This window comes from Macaca nemestrina, chromosome 9 (assembly GCF_043159975.1).
Source record: "Macaca nemestrina isolate mMacNem1 chromosome 9, mMacNem.hap1, whole genome shotgun sequence".
NCBI classification, from domain to species: domain Eukaryota; kingdom Metazoa; phylum Chordata; class Mammalia; order Primates; family Cercopithecidae; genus Macaca; species Macaca nemestrina.
This window is the reverse complement of record NC_092133.1, coordinates 127,224,931-127,245,897: the sequence shown is the minus strand read 5'-3', so window position 1 is coordinate 127,245,897 and position 20,967 is coordinate 127,224,931. Positions and strand designations below refer to the sequence as shown.

At 42.3% G+C, this 20,967-nt stretch overlaps 1 protein-coding gene across 2 annotated transcripts in view; it reads right to left on the bottom strand.

Annotated features, from left to right (window-relative positions):
• LOC105488214 (Ras suppressor protein 1) overlaps positions 1-20,967 on the bottom strand; it is a 232,657-nt gene that overhangs the window by 20,643 nt on the left and 191,047 nt on the right. The gene's annotated exons all lie outside the window — the stretch shown is intronic.

Below are 20,967 nucleotides of genomic sequence, written 5' to 3'. Positions count from 1 at the left end.
TGTAGTGGGGGGCTGGGAGGGAAGGTAGCGATGATTAATGGTTAAAAAAAGTAGAATGAGCAAGACTTAGTATTTGATGAATAATTAAATTATTCACTATAGTCCCCCCACCACAAGGGAACTATAATCAATAACTGTACACTTAAAAATAAGTATCACTGGATTGTTTGTAACAAGGACAAATGCTCAAAAGGATAGACACCCAATATGCCACGATGTGATTATTACACATTGCATGCCTGAGCCACGGTATTTCATATTCCCCATAAATACATACGCCTCACCTACTATGTACCCACAAAAATTAAAAATAAGCTTTTAAAAGAGGAAACAGCCACTTTTTGATATGCACCAGAAGACAAAAACCAAGCTCCCTTAGATGACAGACAATAAATAGACTTACCCCAAATTCAAGAGGACTCACTAAGGAATAGATCACCATGCAGAGCCACTGAACTGGTCTGAGCCTCATTTTACTCATATCTAAAATGGGCATTCCCTGTCTTACAAGAGTTCTGGAAGGAAGCACTAAATATGGAAAGGAAAAACCGGTACCAGCCACTGCAAAAATATAACAAAACATAAAGACCAAGGACACTATGAAGAAACTGCATCAACTAAGGTGCAAAATAACCAGCTAGCATCACGACAGGATCAAATTGACACATAACAATATTAACCTGAAATGTAAATAGGCTAAATGCCCCAGTTACAAAACACAGACTGGCAAAGTGGGTAAAAGTCAAGACCCATTGGTGTGCTGTATTCAGGAGACCCATCTCACATGCAAAGACACACATAGATTCAAAATAAAGGGATGGAAGAATATTTACCAAGCAAATGGAGAGAGAGAGAGAAAAAAAAAAAAAAAGAAAAAGCAAGAGTTGCAATCCTAGTCTCTGATAAAACAGACTTTAAAAAAGATCAAAAAAGACAAAGAAGGACATTACATAATGATAAAGGGATCAATGCAACAAGAAGAGCAAACTATCCTAAATATATAAGCACCCAATACAGGAGCACCCAGACACATAAAACAAGTTCTGAGAGACCTAAAAAGAGACTTAGACTCCCACACAATAATAGTGGGAGACTTTAACACCCCACTGTCAATACTAGACAGATCAACAAGACAGAAAATTAACAAGGATATTCAGGACTTGAACTCAGTTCTGGATTAAGTGCACCTAATAGACATTTACAGAACTTTTCCCTCCAAATGAACAGAATATACATTCTTCTCAGTGCCACAGGGCACTTATTCTAAAATCAACCACACAATTGGAAGTAAAAGGCTCCTCAGCACATGCAAAAGAATGGTAATCTTAACAGTCTCTCAGACCACAGTGCAATCAAATTAGAATTTGGGATTAAGAAACACACTCAAAACTGCACAACTACATGGAAACTGAACCTGCTCCAGAATGATTCCTGGTTAAATAACGAAATTAAGGCAGAAACAAATAAGTTCTTTGAAACCAATGAGAACAAAGAGACGACGTTACCAGACTCTCTGGGACATAGCTAAAGCAGTGTTTAGAGGGAAATTTATAGCACTAAATGCCCACATCAGAAAGCTGGAAAGATCTGAAATCCACACCCTAACGTTACAATGAAAAGAACCAGAGAAGCTTTAAGAGCATACAAATTCAAAAGCTAGCAGAAGTGAAGGAGATACAGACATGAAAAACCCTTCAAAAAAAAAAAAAAAAATCAATGAACACAGGAGTTGGTTTTTTGAAAAGATTAACAAAATAGACCAGTAGCTAAACTAATAAAGAAAAAGAGAAGAATCAAATAGACACAATAAAAAGGGGATATCACCCCTGATCCCACAGAAATACAAACTACCATCAGAATACTATAAACACCTCTACTAAAACTAGAGAATCTAGAAGAAATGGATAAATTCCTGGACACATAGCCCCTCCCAAGACTAAACCAGGAAGAAGCCAAATCTCTGAAGAGACCAATAACAAATTCTGAAATTGAAGCAGTAATTAATAGCCTACCAACCAAAAAAAGCCCAGGACCAGATGGATTCACAACCAAATTCTACCAGAGATATAAAGAGCTAATTACCTTTCCTTCTGAAATGATTCCAAACAATAGAAAAAGAGGGACTCCTCCTCAACTCATTTTATGAGGCCAGCATCATCCTAATACCAAAACCTAGCAGAGACACAACAAAAAAAGAAAATTTCAGGCCAATATTCCTGATGAACATCGATGTGAAAATCCTCAATAAAATACTGGCAAACTGAATCCAACAGCACATCAAAAAGCTTATCCACCACCACAATCAATTCAGCTTCATCCCTGGGATGCAAGGGTGGTTTAGCATACGCAAATCAATAAAAGTAATCCATCACATTAACAGAATCAAGGACAAACACCACATGATTATTTCAATAGATGCAGAAAAGGACTTTGATAAAATTCAACATCACTTCATGCTAAAAACTCTCAATAAACTAGGTATTGATGGCACATTATCTCAAAAAGAGCTGTTTATGACAAACTCTACCCAATATCATACTGAATGGGCATTCCCTTTGAAACTGGGACAAAGATGCCCTCTCTCACCACTCCTATAGTATTGGAAGCTCTGGCCAGGGCAATCAGGTAAGAGAAAGTATTCAACTAGGAAGAGAGGAAGTCAAATTGTCTCTGTTTGCAGATGACATGATTGTATACTTAGAAAACCTTATTGTCTCAGCCCCAAAACTCATTAAGCTGATAAGCGACTTCAGCAAAGTCTCAAGATACAAAATCAATGTGCAAAAATCACAAGCATTCCTATACACTAATAATAGATAAGCAGAGCCAAATCATGAGTGAACTCCCATTCACAATTGCTACAAAGAGAATAAAATACCTAGGAATCCAACTTACAAGGGACGTGAAGGACCTCTTCAAGGAGAACTACAAACCACTGCTCAAGGAAATAAGAGAGGACATAAACAAATGGAAAAACATTCCATGCTCATGGATGGGAAGAATCAGTATCATGAAAATGGCCATACTGCCCAAAGTAATTTATACATTCAATGCTATTCCCATTAAGTTACCATTGATGTTCTTCGTAGGGTTAGATAAAACTACTTTAAATTTCATGTGGAACCAAAAAAGAGCCCATACAGCCAAGATAATCCTAAACAAAAAGAACAAAGCTGGAGGGATCATGCTATCTGACTTCAAACTATACTACAAGGCTACAGTAACCAAACAGCATGGTACTGGTACCAAAACAAATATATAGACCAATGGAACAAAACAGAGACTTCAGAAATAACACCACACACCTACAACCATCTGACCTTCGACAAACCTGACAAAAAGCCATGGGGAAACGATTCCCTATTTAAGTAATAGTGCTGGGAAAACTGGCTAGCCATATGCAGAAAACAAACTAGACCCCTTCCTTACACCTTACACAAAAATTAACTCAAGATGGATTACAGACTTAAATGTAAAACCCAAAACCATAAAATCCCTAGAAGAAAACCTAGGCAATTCCATTCAGGACATAGACATGGACAAAGACTTCATGACTAAAATACCAAAAACAATGGCAACAGAAGACAAAACTGACAAATGGGATCTAATCAAACAAAGAGCTTCTGCACAGCAAAAGAAACTATCATCTGAGTGAATAAGCAACCTTCAAATGGGAGAAAAATTTTTGCGATCTACCCATCTGACAAAGGTCTATTATGTAGAATCTGCAAGGAACTTAAGTAAATTTACAAGAAGAAAACAACCCTATCAAAAAGTGGGCAAAGGATATGAACAGACACTTCTCAAAAGAAGACATTTATGCAGCCAACAAACATGAAAAAAAGCTCATGATCACTGGTCATTAGAGAATGCAAATCAGAACCACAATGAGATACCATCTCATGCCAGTTACAATGGCAATTATTTAAAAATCAGGAAACAACAGGTGCTGGTAAGGCTGTGAAGAAATAGGCACACTCTTACACTGTTGGTGGGAGTGTAAATTAGTTCAACCATTGTGGAAGTCAGTGTGGCGATTCCTCAAGGATCTAGAACCAGAAATACCATTTGACTGAGCAATCCCATTACTGGGTATATACCCAAAGGATTAGAAATCATTCTACTCTAAAGACACATGCACACATATATTTTAATGCAGCACTATTTACAATAGCAAAGACTTGGAACCAACCCAAATGCCCATTGATGATCGACTGGATAAAGAAAATGGGGCACATACACACCATGGAATACTATATGCAGCCATAAAAAAGAATGAGTTAAAGTCTTCTGCAGGGACATGGATGAAGCTGGAAGCCATCATTCTCAGCAAACTAACACAGAAACAGAAAACCAAACACCACATGTTATCACTCATAAGTGGGAGCTGAATGATGAGAACACATAGACACAGGGAGGGGAACATCACACATCGGGGCCCGTGGTGGGGTAGGGGGCAAGGGGAGGGAGAGCATTAGTACAAATACCTAATGCATGCGGGGCTTAAAACCTAGATGATGGGTTGATAGGTGTGGCACATCACCACGGCACATGTATACCTATGTAACAAACTGGCACGTTCTGCACATGTATCCCAGATTTTTATAAATAAAATAAAATGGGCATTCCACCTGCTACCTCACAGAGTAGTTATGAGGACTGAACGTCAGGTACTTAGCACCTCATTGAGAATGATTACTCCCTTAGAGGACAATGTTTATAATTCTGACCAAAATACTCAAAACACGTCTACTATGAAGTGCTAAGAAATTAAAAATGAATGGAAAGACAGATGAAAGCCTGTTTAAGAATAATACCACTTGATAGAATACTCATGTAGTTTACAAACTATTCTATGCCTTCTGCCAGCAGCAAGCATCTACCTGGCAGTATGTGACAGACAGTAGCATATTTTCACCTCACAGTCTTCTCCATGTGGTTCCAGATACGAGTCTTCACTAGGGAGAGCTGATGGTGACATGATCTACCATCAATGTCCCCTCTGTGATGGCAACAGGAACAACTGCTGTGGCTCAGAGTAAACCAATCTAGATACATCAGGTTCCCTGTTCTTTTTCTTGGGAGGTACGGCTTAATCTCACCCCAGTGTAGCATTAAAACAGAAACAGAGGGAGCGAATCAACTGTCCTGCTTCCCATCAGTAGGTATCTTCACTGGGTTCCCTAAGGAAGTGTCTTGTGTCTTTCCTTGAACAAGAGGTGGCAGGACAGGGCCCTCAGCTCAACAGTACATCAAATCAACTCTGAAAGACTCCTGAGCCCAGACATACGGACACATGGACAAAATATGGTCATTTCTTAGCTAGAGTTATAGAGAAAAAGCAACTTTGGCAGTTATGTTAGCTATATCTCCCTTCACTTTTAACTTATAAATTTCATTTTCCAAAGAAGTAAAAATATATTGCAACCCATTTAGAAATTCACAAGGGAGTTCAAAAGAAAACTGCAGAAGTATCCCACTTAAACATAACTTCTGCTTCTATTTTCGTCTATTTCTTTCAAGTTTTCATCCAAGGTACTTAAAAAAACAAACCAGTAACAATCGCAGGGTGCTGACAGGTTTATAAATTTAAATAAAAATTATGACATTAGTATACCACACACTCATAACCATAATTATTGACAGGCTACCTATGAATTCATGCTATGTTTCATAATTAATGTGAATATTTGTTTTGAGGGAAACTGCTTCAAATATTCTGCTTTATCAGAATCGCAATGTCAGTGGTGTGGCTTTGGGCAGGTTATTTAACCTATCTAAGCTTCAGTTTTTCTCATAAAGTAGGGATCAACAATATTAACCAGCAACATTAAAGTGTTGTGAAAGTTAAAAGCGAAAATGCACTTAAAGTATCTCGAAACAATGTAGGCTGCTGTTGATGTCAATAGTGGATGATAGTGAAGTAATTTCTCACTGAGTTTTCTTGAAAGGAATCACATCTACATATAAGTAAAAAACATGTGAGGAGGGGAGGGAGGATCTGGTCTTTCATTTACCCATGAGATTTCTTTGGGAACTGACAGTCAGTGGGGGGACCTAACTCACCTCTACGGTGGGGGAACCAGATGTGGCCTCAGCAGGTCTCATGAGAGGCCAGGATGAGCTTCCATTTTGGGGGGAGGGGAGTTACTGGCATATGTACAAAAATGTTTTTAAAAAGTCTCAAAAATTGTAGTGAATTTCATTTTGTAAAAAATTCCTCCCTCTCTTCTTTCCATTTTGAACAAACGACGATGCAAACTGGGCAGTCCTGACACCAGAATAGGTGCAGAGAGACTCTAAAAAATTCCCTTGCAGTGTTTTTTCAATCTGCATACTTAACCAAGCAACAGTTTAGGCCCAAGGACACCAGAAGAATCAAAGCAACATAATGACTTACGTGAGACACAGTGGGTCATAACCTGTGCAGTCCTGCCCCTGCCAGGGGATATCTGGCAACGTCTAGGGATATTTTTGGTTGTTGACTGTCACACCGAGGGGCGCCTGTGGGGGTGTGCTATTGGCATCTAGCAGGAGGAGACCAGGGATGCCACTGAACATGCCACACTGCACAGGACAGCCTCCATCAGCACAGACGTATCTGGCCCAAAACGTCAACAGTGCTGAGGCTGAAAATTTCTGGTGTAAGAAAACCTTACAGGTAAAATGAAATCTGAGGCCCCTATGAATATTAACACTATGGACAACTGGCTCTGTTTCCCGTACCCAGCCTCAGCCCCTGAAATGTAACATTTCCTTCCAGTAGTGGTTCCCAAAGATGTTCTGTAAGAAGATTCTATGTGCACACAGATGCAAGTTGTCAGTTTAATATTAGTCTGTTCTCACAATGCTAAGAGAGACATACCCGAGACTGGGTAATTTATAAAGAAAAAGAGGTTTAATGAACTCACAGTTCCACATGGTTGGGGAAGCCTCACAATCACCGTGGAAGGTGGAGTAGGAGCAAAGGCACATCTTTTTTTTTTTTTTTTTGAGACGGAGTCTTGCTCTGTCACCCAGGCTGGAGTGCAGTGGCCGGATCTCAGCTCACTGCAAGCTCCGCCTCCCGGGTTTACACCATTCTCCTGTCTCAGCCTCCTGTGTAGCTGGGACTACAGGCGCCCGCCACCTCGCCCGGCTATTTTTTTGTATTTTTTAGTAGAGATGGGGTTTCACCGTGTTAGCCGGGATCGTCTCTCGATCTCCTGACCTCGTGATCCGCCCATCTCAGCCTCCCAAAGTGCTGGGATTACAGGCTTGAGCCACCGCGCCCGGCCGCAAAGGCACATCTTACATGGTGGCAGGCAAGAAAGCTTGTTCAGGGGAACCCTCTTTATGAAACCATCAGATCTCATGAGACTTATTCACTATCACAAGAACAGCACGGGAAAAACCTGCCACCCATGATTTAGCTACTTCCCACCGGGTCCCTCCCACGACACATGGGGATAATGGGAGCTGCAATTCAAGATGAGATTTGTGTGGGGACACAGCGAAATCATATCAATAACTATATGCAATTTTATTGCTAGCAAATGAAACCTAGTTTTCAATTAGAAAACCGCTATAAAATTTTTTAGAAGTAAATTTGAGAGCTGAATTTATTAAAGGAAAAACATTATAACAATACAGGTGCCTTGCTTGAGGGAATGGATACTCCATTCTCCATGATGTGATTATTTCGTACAGCATGCCTGTATTAAAACATCTCATGTACCCCATAAATATACATACCTACTATGTACCCACGAAAACTAAAAATAAAATTTTAAAACCCCCAATGCAGGTGCTATTTCAGTATGGCAAAATACCTCCCCTGAAAAAGTATTTCTGTGCTTACTTTGTGTTTTTGTATAGATACTATTCATATTGGCTGTTTAACAGATTCAATTGGAGGCTGATGATGACATGAGGTCAACAAACTTCTCCAAGCTCCAAAATGAAAAAAAAAAAGCATAGATCCACCATTTCCAAGGTTTCTTTTTCTAAAGGGAACTGTGCTTGTAACAATATTCAGGAATTTCAGAGCCATTGCATTAGGGAAGCATTCTAAAGAGGGCAACTGAGGTTGACTTTCGAACAGCAGGCAGAGTTCTGGAAAACACTCTGAAAAAGTGCTCACGTGGGAAAACAATTTCTCTGGATATGTGATTTTATTGAAAAAGGCTATAAACTAGGGCTACAGAAGGTTTACACACACACATATACACAGGTGCAACCTGAACTAAAATTAGCACTCAGGGAGAATAGATATGGGGAAAAAAATGTTGAATGGCATAGTTCGAGAAGAGAAAAAGCACATCAAACTGAGCTCCCTGAAAGATGAGCCTAAATCTACACAGGATAAGCCTTTGTGAATCACCACAGCCCAGGATCAAGGTTAAGTATTCTTGCCCTTGAGGTGTTCTTGGATGATTTAGAATAAATGCTACTCAAGAAAGTTTATCAAGGAGCAAGCAGAGTCACAGATGCCTGGACTCGGGGCCCCTGAAAAGACCCACAGTGCTCTGGCAGGCAATTTAAAAGAACTGCAATTTTGTGGATACAAGTCAATGATCTGAATGTCTTAAGTATGAAATTAGGAGACAGCTGCATGTGAGACCACAACTCAAAAAAAAAAAAAAAACAAAAACAAAACTGTAATAACACTCTAAAGTACATTCGAATCTTTTTTCCCCAACTTTCATTTTAGATTCAGGGGGTCCATGTAGAGATTTGTAACCTGGACAACATGTGTGATGCCGAGTTTGGGGTACGAATGATCCCATCGCCCAGGTACTGACAATAGTTTTTCACACCTTGCTCCCTCTCTCCCACCTGCCTCTAGTAGCCCTCAGTTTCTATGGTCGCCATTTTTTTGTCCATGAAGACCAATATTTAGCTCTCATTTATAGGTGAGAACATGCAGTAATCTGGTTTTCTGTGTTAATCTGCTTAGGATAATGGCCTCCAGCTCCATGCATGTTGCTGCAAAGGACGTCATCTCATTCTTTCATGGCTGTGTAGCATTCAATGGTATATATGCATCACAGTCTCTTAATCAAATCCAGCACTGATGGGCACCCAGGTTGATTCCATGCCTTTGCTATTGTGAAGACTGCTGTGACAAATACACAAGTGTGTGTGTGTCTTTATGGGAAAATGATTTCTTTTGGATATATACTCACCAATGGGATTGCTGGGTTGAATGGTAATTCTGTTTTAAGTTCTTTGAGAATCTCCAAACTGCTTTTCACAATGATTGAACTAATTCATATTCCCACCAGCAGTGTATAACCATTCTGTGTTCTCTGCAGCCTCGCCAGCATCTGTTGTTTTTTGACTTTTTAATAACAGCCATTCTGACTGGTGTGAGATAGTATCTCACTGTGGTTCTAACTTGCATTTCTCTAATGATTAGTCCTGTTAAGTATTTTTTCATGTTTGTTGGCCCCTCGTTACAACTTATCTTCATAAAACCCTTCTCCAGTTACAAGAGATTTAAGAAACTAGAATTCAGTGGATATTAACACATCAATGCCAGGAGACATTAAAACATAGGTTTTGAGGTGCTTCTTTTTGAGCTCTTGCTCCTGCTCCTTAGACCTTAGACCTTGGGCTCTGAAGAAGTCAAAATAAGTACGAAACCCAGTTTTGCTTCTCAGTCTAAGGGCTCAGACTCAGGCTTCCTGTTTGTAAAAAGGGATTACCCACAGCTAGGTATTGTTCTGGGTACAATTTTGTGACATGCTGGGTGGTCATGTCAGCTACACATAGTGTATTGAGTCCCTTCTTTGACCACATCCCTATCCTCTAGCTCAGGGTATCAGGTCCCTGCAGGAGGCCAAGCTTGCGCGCGCGTGTGTGTGTGTGTGTGTGTGTGTGTAAGTGTGAGCAGAGTCAACAGAATCAGTACTGTAATGGCTGGTAGACTGACTGAGAGCTGAAGTGGACATCCCAGCTCAATGCCAGTTAGTTTCCTTTCTGGTCCCACTGCCCTGACCTCTTTCCTTCCACCTCTGTGGCTGCCCATCGCTCCTCACCTGTTGGAGATCTGATCCCTCCACCTGAGAGCCCAGTTCTAGCCCTCCCAACTATTTCTGCCCATGACTGTCAATTCTCCCTCTGAACACCAACTCTCCAACCTGCCGGCTGGTCTGTAACCACCCTTGTGCCCCAGCATCCCAGCAGTATGATACCCTCCCATCACTTACACTGGCTCACTACTGCAACCCCAGAGCAGGAAGGGCACTGGTGTAGTTTGAAAAGCTCCCTGACCCCCCGATGCCACACTTCTCTCATTCACTCATAGTGTTGTGAAAATGCTTTGACCTCACTCTCTGAAATACTGGCTCTCTATCTGTGCACACTCTTCGATTAGGTGGAGATTCTGAAGGCAAAGACAGTATCTTATAAATCTCTGTCCACATAGCCTGGTCCCATGCACACGAGGTATATTTAATAGGTAATTGCTCATGGGCTGACTGATTAAAAAAGGTTCAGACTGACTCCCGTCACAGGTTCCTAAGAATAAATATACCATGAAACTGAAGGCTACAGCTGGCTTCCTAATTAATATTAGTCACTTGGCAGTTCTTAATTAAGAACTCTAAAACAAGGACCCACCTTTCCACCATGCCAAGTGGGTATCACCTTCATTAGTATTTAAGTGATGCAGCCACAACTTCATTTTTATGCTCTTTTCTCTGCCCTGCCAGATGGGAACATTAGCTGCATAGTATTTATTAATATAATAAACAAAGACAAGTGCAGAAGCTTGGGGAAATTCAGGCAGAATCCGTCACTTGTACTCTTTATTTATTTATTTATTTATTTATTTATTTTTGAGACAGAGTCTCGCTCTGCCGCCCAGGCTGGAGTGCAGTGGCCGGATCTCAGCTCACTGCAAGCTCCACCTCCCGGGTTCACGCCATTCTCCTGCCTTAGCCTCCCCAGTAGCTGGGACTACAGGCGCCCGCCACCTTGCCCGGCTAATTTTTTTTGTATTTTTTAGTAGAGACAGGGTTTCACCGTGTCAGCCAGGATGGTCTCGATCTCCTGACCTCGTGATCCGCCCGCCTCAGCCTCCCAAAGTGCTGGGATTACAGGCTTGAGCCACCGTGCCCGGCCACTTGTACTCTTTTACTGCAAGCTTTTCGTGTAAACGGAAGGAAGCCTTCTCTTGTCCTGCTGCTGAGAGGAAGTGAACCAGACTGGACTTGGGAAGCAGACTCTCTCCCGGTCACCGACTGTGAAGAGCTTCCGTCTCATGGGGTCTGGTGTGTCCTCACCAGGCCTGCCCCCACCCACTCTCATGATGGCCCGAGGCTCACCTATCCCTGCCTCATGAAAACAGTGGGGACTTTGTAAACTAGGAAAGATCTCAACAGAAAAATGTCACCATCCTCAAAAGATAATCACACATTCACTGAAAGAAGCAAAGCAGTGTTCCCGTGACAGCAGGGTCCCCACTGCGTTCTGATCAGGAAACCCACGACACGTTTCCAACTCTGTATAGAAACTTCAACCATAACTTGGTAAGACTGCTGCCTGCTTCAAGGCCCTGAAATAGGCATCACTGAGTGACCCATATCAATGTCCTGGTGGAAGTGTCCCCTGTCACTCTCAAAAATGTCCTTGCCTGGCCAATTATTTGCTCACCTTACTTACTGGGTAATGAGAAAGAAAGTGGAGGGAAGTCAAGAAGACATCGATGAATGGCATCAACAGGTTATACACACCCATCCTCTTGAGGGCCCATTCTGGTCTAAGGAGTAGGAGCAAGAGGTTGGGCTTTGAAGTCAACATAAGATTGAAATCAATACAGTTCTTCTCACAGGCTGGTTGACTTGGGAAAGGGCTCAGACTCAGGGTTCTTGTTTGTGAAAAGGGATTACCCACAACTAACCACACTGCAGGGCTGTTGCGAACATTCGGTAACATACGCAAAGCACCGGGGCATGCTGTTACAGCCGCCAAGTGTGTGCTCTTGGGTGCTCAATGCATTTCAACCAATCTTTTTCCTTTTTTATTTATTCATTTATTTTTTTGAGACAAGTTCTCACTCTGTTGTCCAGGCTGGAGTGCCAATGATGCGATCAGGGTTCAGTGCAGCCTCATTCTCCCAGGCTAAAGTGATCCTCCCACCTCAGTCTCCTGAATAGCTGGGACTACAGGTGCATGCCACCACGTCCAGCTCATTTGTTATTTTAAATCTTTTGTAGAGACAGGGTCTCCCTATGTTGTCTGGGCTGGTCTTAAACTCCTGGGTTCAAGTGATCCTCCCACCTAGGCCTCCTGAGGAGCTGGGGCCACAGGTGCATGCCACCACACCTGGCTTTTTTTTTTATGTTTGGTAGAGACAGAGTCTCCCTATGTTGCCCAGGTTGGTCTCGAACTCTTGGCCTCCCAAAGTGCTGGGATTACGGGCATGCGCCACCATGCCTGATCAGTCCTTTTCCTTTTAACAAGCACAGTTCTAAAAAATGACCCAGTAAGCCTACTTGGGCTCTTCTGTGGCAATGTTGGCCTGTCTTGATGCACTGGGGAGGAAGGAGCACTAGGTTCAATGCAGAGATTCTGGGGTCAGACAGATCAGAGTCTGAATCCCAACTCCTCTACCTCCTAGCTCTTTGTCTTTGGGGAAACCACTGAAGCTTCAGTGGCCACATCTGAAAAGGAGAAATGAAAATCCTAGCAGCCTGGTCTTATGGGGTGGTAACGCTTCACTGTAGACTTCTGGAAATCTATAGGGCGGTTCATGGTCGACCTCATGAATGGGGGACTCGACTAGTATTTATTGAATGAAGGTTTGGATGCCAGATGTCTTTCATTAGCAAGCCAGGCCTGGAACACTGGGAGTGGTCTCCCGGGCTGCATACCTTCTCGATGCCCCAGTAGGTAGTTGTGGAAGGGAAAATCCTGTTTACAAATATTTGTGCCTGGAACCTAAATTTGTTTTATATGTGAATGCAAAGCATTTTCTGGCCAGTAACAATGTATACTGATATTCCAGAAATGCAATTCCTGTGCAAATCGAGGTGTGACTGAATTTGGGTAACTTTTCTAAGAAGTATTCACCAATTTATAATATCACATCACTAACAGGACGACCAGTTCTAGTGTGAGTAGGTGGAACATCACTTCTCTATCAGTCTGCAGTTACAACTGTTAGATTCGCAGGATTCCTATGTACAGACGCATAGAAACAAATACTTATATATTGAATGTACTCAATAGTCAATTCTTTTTTTTTGTTTGTTTTGTTTTTTTGAGACAGAGTCTTGCTCTCTCTCTCTCCTCGTCTGGAGTGCAGTGGTGTGATCTTGGTTCACTGCAAGCTCCGCCTCCTGGATTCATGCCATTCTCCTGCCTCAGCCTCCCAAGTAGCTGGGACTACAGGCGCCCGCCACCACGCCCGGCTTTTTAAAATTTTTTTATTTTTAGTAGAGACGGGGTTTCACTGTGTTAGCCAGGATGGTCTTGATCTCCTGACCTTGTGATCCGCCTGCCTCGGCCTCCCAAAATGCTGGGATTACAGGCGTGAGCCACCGCGCCCGGCCTCAATAGTCAATTCTATTCCCTTTATTTCTCCATTATATTATAGTTAAACAAATATATTGAATGTACTCAATAGTCAATTCTATTCCCTTTATTTCTCTGTTATGTTATAGTTGGGGAATTATAATGACTTTTAAAACAGTTACATGTAGAGTAGGTTATGTTAGCTACAAGATCTATTTCAGGATTGTAGTGGCATGACAAAAATGTTTGTAATAAAGGATCTGAGAGGTTGCAGAATCTTTCTCATAAGGTGAAGATTAAGAAGTAACTGAATTATTGGCCAGGCATGGTGGCCCACACCTGTAATCCCAGCACTTTGGGAGACCGAGGCAGGTGGATCACTTGAGGTCAGGAGTTCAAGACCAGCCTAACCAACATGGTGAAATCCTGTCTCTACTAAATACAAAAAATTAGCCAGGAATGGATGGTGGTGCATGCCTGTAATCCCAACTACTTGGGAGGCTGAGGCAGGAGAATCGCTTGAACCCGAGAGGCAGAGATAGCAGTAAGCCAAGATCGTACCATTGCACTCCAGCCTGGGCAACAACAGCGAAACTGTCTCAAAAAAAAAAAAAAAAAAAAAAAAAAAAGGAAAAGAAAGAAAGAAAAGAAAAAGAAAAAGAAAAGAAGTAACTGAATTACTGACTGCGGAGTCCAGCACATATAGAAGCAACTGCCTAAGAAATGTTGGCTTCTCTGATGATCATTCATATTATCAGTAGCCACCCTTCTTTCCGCCTCCTGTCGCTTGACTAACTGCTAGTAGAAAATGAAATTTACTTTCTGCTTCTCCAGCTCCTCCATCCAGAGGTGAGACCAGCGATGTTGAAGGGCACTCTTCCTTGAGTCAGAGGGAGACTAATAACGTATGGCAAACCGCCCAGAAGGGAGAGAGATTTTTCCAAATAGCTCTGACACTCACAGAGGGAACTTCATTAGCCTGTCTATTACAAACCACTTACGACACATATTTATTGACAACAATCTGCCAATTGATTAAACATCTCAATAGATGAAGCTGACTTTTCATTAATTAGCAGTTTGGAGAACATGATCCTAGAAGTTAGGGTGGATAGTTTTGAACATTCTTGCAACACTTTCATTTGCTTTGACCTTCTGTAAGAATATCAATGCATTATAAAATCAAAGACTATGTAAAATCTTCCTCCATATCAGAACACATTATTCACACCACGTGTTAACACACTTATATGCTCACACTTCTCAGTAGATTCAATTTACCTTCTAATCAATTTAAGTCATGTACCTAATACTTAATTTCTTTCACTATAAACCTTAAAAACATCACTGACCACATTATTTAACTTTCTGTGAAGTGTCAAGTTCACTTATTAATTAGAATAAACAAACTGATTGCAAGAAATTTTATATTTTAAACTCAATAAACAACTACATGAGAAAGGAAAGGCATTTGTTAATGCATGCTGTATACTTTTTCTCAACAACAGACACAAGTAATTATTTTATATGACAGATACGATTTTTTACCCTGTAGCTGTTTTATAAGAAATGTGAACTTACAGGGAAAAAATATGGGGCAAAGTGCCCTGTAGTTTAGCTGAACATGAGAACCTTGGTTTATAACTAAGTTTTTGCCTCTCTCTTTTTTTAAAATTCTTACTTTTTATTCATTGTTTGACCTTCCAATCAATCAATGTAGAATGAATTTCTTCTCCAAAGGTAGAAAAAAAAATCCTTTCTCAACCACACAACCAGCAAGGTCCATGAAAAGAGATTTTTCACATTTACCACTTTGCTTGTGTTTGGGTCATTTTCATCCTTCCTCACTGTCCTCCATTCCTCATATATTCCTCAAATGCTTCATTCTTGGCCAGAGCGTTATCAACACTGCTGCCATGGAGTGACACTCAGGCTGTGTTCCTCTGTCTATCGGCTTGGACCTGCCTAGGAGCCTGCCAGACCTGCCTAGAAGCCTGCCAGACCTGCAGAGTTCTCTACACTTCAATGTGCATAGGAATCGCCTGGGGACTCTGTGCACGTGCAGATTCCGATGCAGTGGGTCTAGGGTGGGGCCTGAGACTCTGCATTTCTGACAAGTTACCAGGTGATATCAATGCTGCTGTTTGGGAGACGCTAATTGAGTATCAAATGTTTATGCAGTTGAATTGGCCCCTACCCTCCTTAACCTTTTGAATAGGACTGAATTGCCGATCTCTACCTGTGCCAAGAGGGGCTCTGCAAAGGTGCAGCTTCCTTTCTGCAGAACTAGGACAGGCAGGAGGCTCTGAGTCTCTTTAAACACAGAGGGCTTTCCTTTTTGGCTCAGGGGAGGGAGAATTGAGGTCACTGAATTACTGCATGGTAAGAATTAAAATTATCAAGGAAAAGCTGGATAAAGCAAAGAAAAATGAGATTTAATAAATATAATTCCCCTAAAATTCCTTCCTTGGATGCAAGAAAAAGTATCTGAAAATTCAACCCTAAGTGTAATTGGAGAAGAATCTCAGGGACTGTAAAGGAGTTTCTTATAACATCATTCCTCCCTCAGCCATACCTGTTCTGCTCTGGAACAATGGAATTTACGTATCTGTCATTACCTCTGTGTAAATTTTCCCTGAGAAATGACTGTATTTAGAGTGGTTCACGTGTCTCTAACGGAAGTGGGGACTCATTGACCTGCTGCATCCACAGGTGAAACTAAGGGGAAATTTCTGCCTCTGACACCAGACAGTCTTGTATGATGAACAACGATCGAGCTGCAACATTAGACAAAACTTATTTTTTTATATTGTTATTTTATAACAGCCACCTCATTTCACAAGATATTATAAATTACTTAACTTTCTTTGAGAAAAAAACAACCATTAAAAAAATCCCATGGAATCCCCAAAAAAGTATTTATGGATGCTCTTTACTTTTTAAAGTTTTTAAAAATTTTTTAATTTTTTGTAAAGACAGCATCTCACCATGCTGCTCAGGCTGATCTCAAACTCCTGGGCTCAAGTGATCCTCCTGCCTCAGTCTCTCAAAGTGCTGGGATTATGACAGGTGCAAGTCACCGCCCTGCCCTTTGTTTACTTATTAAAGATTACTCTAGAATGCATGCTTGGAATATTGCCTCTACCATATCATATGCGTTGCTAAATAAAGCCACCCATTTCATAACTACACGAAATGATTAGGAAGTTTCTATCATGTTCTTTACCCTGTGTTCTTTCTCCACTAATATTTGATCTCCTTCCTCCTTTTTTGACAAACTCACAATAGATTATCAGCCCTTCTAATGATCAAGGGTCTGTTAGCCTCTTATTCGTTCCAATGACAGCTGGTGACAGCATCAATCTTGCGTCACACAGCTCCATGAAGTATCTGCCTGCCTTCATCTCTGTACCTCATTAATGGAACTGTTGATGGGAAGGAACGAAACGATGCTCAAAGCCGGCATTAGCACAGCCGACTCCCAGACTGTCTCTTTGTGAGCTCGGCAGCTTTGTTCACACCATGACCCCACGCTACAGGTGCGTTTCATGATTTCTTCTGCAGTGGTCATGATCCATTTAATTGAAAATAATTCTTCCTGGGTGGTACTTGCTAGAAAGGCTTCACAAACCTGGGACACAGTATGAAGTCAAATTAGATAATCAAACTTAGATATTCTGAGAACACCTCCCAAATGTCATCTCCAATTTAATCAATGCCAGTCTTTTTGCTTTGCGTGGAAATAGCCAAACTCGATCCCCTCTCTAACAGAAAGTAGCAACTAATTAACCACACTTCTCTAAACCTTCTCACTGTGAGCGAGGGTTTGGGTAGATTTCACTCAGACCTCAGTTAACTCAGTCCACGTTTCCCGGCTTCATCTGCATTGTTTTCAGTTTAAAAAACTTCTTTCTTATTTTATGGTTTTTCATTTTTCTCAGCAACAATAAGCATTGACACATTTGGGTTTCAGGGTCCCTAAGGTTTCAATCATAATTAGCATCCAACTGTCTGCTAGCAAGCCACTTCTAATAATTAATTTGGCCATCACAGAGAAAACTGCCACGTTCCACAGGAGAGATCGGAAGGCAAGCTCTTGTATGAGAGCTGCAATGTCATCACTGGGAGGATGGTTCCGAGCATGTCTCCAGAGGAACGAATTCAGGGTGCTGATGATTTAAGCCACGAATAAGCCCAGGGCGCACTGGTGCTGGGGCCTGTTAGCATGGCAGGGACATGGCCACACCTCAGCGAGTGCGCTTGTCTGGCGGTGGCCACCGTCGGAACCTCGGCTGTGTGTTTCCATGAGCCTCACAAGGAGGGGAAGCATGGCGTGACTTTTACCATGGAAAAATAAAAAAAGTCACACAATTGGAGGAGGATCCCTGTACTGTGCCCTGGAACATCTTTAAACTCCAAGAGGGCCGCCACGACTTAATAACAACTCCCTCGTTTAAGTTTTGCGATTTTCATTTTAAAAGTGAAAAGTGTCACTCAATCATTATGCTTACAAGCCAGAAAAGAAAAAGAGGATTTCACCTGGTGGGACAATTCAGAATCCCACAGTCCTTTGTTTATACTGCTGGTCTTATGTTGCCAAGTGACGACACATGGTGGGCCCAGGACTCCTTCCCTGCCCCTAAGGAGTGCGTGCCTCTTGTTCCCATTTCTAGGATCTTGCAGCAAGCCACAGACAAGGCCAGCAGAGAGGGGGCACCCCAGAAATGTTTATTTCATCCATTTTCAAGTATAGATTGTTCTCGGTCATGGGGATGGGGGAAAAGGGGACCTGAACTGATGTTCATGGCAAATGTGATTGATGTTGGAAGTGTCCGGAGAGTGCTGGAGCTCAGTGAATTAGCTGCTGCCTTGACTGACAAGCTCTTCCGCCTCCTCTCTCAGCATGGGCCCTACCCCAGAAAGTGGGTGTGGGAATGACCCACTGCCTCTGTCTGTCATTATCCCACCACCATATAGCAACACTTGCATCATTATCTTTGTCTTCTAAAGTCAAGGAGAAAAAAAATGACTTCGCATGTTTTTTCAATAAAAATAATATTTTTGGTCTCCCCTGGTACACACATGAGATCAACCAAAGCAAACCCTTATCAAGCAATAACAATTCACCAGATTTAGAATTCTCCATAAACTACAGCAACAAATTGCTTTCTTAAACTGAATGAATAAGCTATTGAAAAAACAAGGCCTTTTAAAACTTTTGGACTTCGTACTGTCTTCTCCTCTAATTGGAAGTTAACAGATACCTCCTTGGTTTATTAGTAATAAGTTGGACGTGTCTTACAAAACCCCAGAGGCCTTTTAAAAATAAGCCCCTATTTATGATTCAAAGATATGCACCAATCTGTGAGGAAAGTTATGGTTGAAAGCTGGTAAACTGCACTGCCCCTGCATCCTATCACAACCTCCATACCCCACAACACCTGATTTTCCTCGAATTCTTTCTACAGCGAACTGCTTGCTTCTACACGAACTCTTCTGTAAGAATCCTGAAGACAGGCTGAGTGTGGTGGCTCACACCTGTAATCCAAGCACTCTGAGAGGCCGAGATAGGCAGATCACTTGAGCTCAGGGGTTAGAGACCAGACTGAGCAACATGGCAAAACCTCGTCTCTACCAAGAATACAAAAAAAAAAAAAAAAATAGCTGGGTGTAGTGGTGCACATCTGTACATGTCCTAGCTCCCAGGGAGGCTGAGATGGGAGGATCTCTCAAGCCTGGGGGGCAGAGGCTGCAGTGAGCCAAGATCATGCCACTGCACTCCGGCCTGAGTGAGATCCCATCTTAAACAAAACAACAACAACAAAAAACCCTGAAGACAAATATAAGTGCAGATGGTCCTACTGGTTGGCTATTTACAGTCCCTTTAGACTAGAGTTTCTCAGCCTTGGCATTGAGATGTTCTGGGCCAAATCATTCTTTGTTTTGGGGGCTGTCCTGTGAACTGTAGGGTCTTTAGCAGCACCCCCCAGCCGTCACCCACCGGATATCAATAGCACCCCACACCAGCTGTGGGAACCAAAGTGTCTCCAGAGAGCGCAGAGTGTCCCCAGGGGGAGCGGGGGTGTGTGTGAAATTGCCGTGGCTGGGAGTCATTGCTTTAGAGTTACAAATAAATGGACTTTTGGGTAGTTGCGGAGTGCATCAGCCCAACGTGGGAAACGAGCTGTCTCTACAGACCACTTTAAAAATCAGTGCAGCTTAGGGTATGATGGCCCCTGGGCAGGAAAAAAATGTTAATTTGTGCCTCCAAGAAAGAACAGAAATAAAATGCTTACTGTGCCCAACACCCATCCCCACCTGGGGAGAGAAGGAAAAAACCATCCAGAGCTGTTACCCCCAGGCTAGCTTTAGAGTCTTTCTTCTTATCGTGGAAGAAAGGTTATTCAGCACTGGTGTGGTGAGGCTGAGTCCTCAGGGAATGTTCTGGAATGCTTGAGTCCTAGACAGTGACTCTGTTGAGGTGGTGAGTGCCAGGTCACTGGGGGTATTCGAGCAGGGACCAGATGACAACCAGCTCAGGGAGGCCACGAAAAGGACTCCACGCAGGGCAAGAGTTTGGCCTAAGAGACCTCCACTGTCTCAACTCCACGATTCCATGGGCTTCTGTGTGCTTTTCAACGCTCACACCTCTCAGAGTCCCTTCCAAAAAGGCAGTGACAAGCAGAGGGCATTCGCCCTGCCCTGGGTGGGTGAGGACCTCACAACCCCAGGACCCCGAAAGGGTGACCGAGACCGACTGGACATCTACCTCCACCACTGATCACCACCTGGTTCGGGGCTATCTCCAACTGGTTTCCCCTCCCCATTCCTAATTCTCATTAACCCGAAAGACAAATCACGGCAGTGCATGATTTCACACTGATGTTCAATCTGTCTTTTCCAGCATCCTCTATTTATCAGACAGCTTCCACCAAGTGAACCATGACTCCTCAGTCTTTGGCGAAGTGCACCTTCACCAGGCAGTGCTGAAGTTAGGGAACAGCTAGAAGATTAACAGAGAAAGATTTGTAGCAACGCTCATTTAGATACTTTTACAGACCAGAGCTAGTGCATAGATGGTGCTGGGGCTATCGATTCTGCCTGGCGGGAGGAAACAGAAATTTCTTCTCTCCTGGCTGGAGAGAGCCCAGGCAGACAAACACTTGCCCGGCAGTACTGCAAAAGTAACAGAGGCAAATATTTTGTTACGCTGGCTTCAAAACAAGCCACGACAATCCAAACAGTGGATGGGCAACCTTTTTTCCTCAGACCATCCAAATGCATCTCCCAGTATTTGTTATAATTAAAACAGAATTGAAGCTATTCACAGGTAGATAGCTTTTTACACAACAGTAGATTCCTGTATCACGGTACAATGTTGTTTCTGAAAGAATCTGTGATTTTCATACACAAGTATGTGCTTTGTAGGAGCCTCATCCTTTTGCCTCTGCATCTTATGTTCTA